Source organism: Equus quagga, unplaced genomic scaffold (genome assembly GCF_021613505.1).
Source record: "Equus quagga isolate Etosha38 unplaced genomic scaffold, UCLA_HA_Equagga_1.0 HiC_scaffold_74820_RagTag, whole genome shotgun sequence".
NCBI classification, from domain to species: Eukaryota; Metazoa; Chordata; class Mammalia; order Perissodactyla; family Equidae; genus Equus; species Equus quagga.
The window spans coordinates 599-1,163 of NW_025794544.1; positions in this window are offsets into that span (position 1 = coordinate 599).

Here is a 565-nt window from a genome sequence, read left to right on the forward strand (position 1 = left end):
TGTTCCATTAAATTATTTCATCCATTTCCAGTTAATTTTTGTGAGTGGTGTAAGATAGGTGTCCAATTTTATTTAATTGTGTGTGAATATCCTAGTTCAAATACTGTTTCTTGAAGAGACAATCCTTTTCTCATCAAGCATTCTTGGCTCCTTTGTCAAATATTGCTGGACCATATATGCATGAGTCTGTATCTTGGTTCTCAATTCTGTTCCATTGTTGTATATGTTTATTTTTATATCTGTACCATCTAGTTTTGATTAGCATGGATTTGTAAGATTGTGTAAAATCAAAAAATGATTTCCGTTGCTTCCAGCTATGTTATTTTTTCTCAAGATTGCTTTGAATATTCAGCATCTTTTGTGATCCCCATACAAATTGTGAGATATTTTTTCTATTTCTGTGAAAAATGCTATTGGAATTTTCATAGTGATTGCATTGAATATATAGATGGCTTTGGATAAGTATTGACATTTTAATATCGACTCACTGATCCATCATTATGGGATATGTTTCCATTTGTTTGTGTCTTCTTCAAATTTTTCTTATAGTTTATAGTGTATAGAC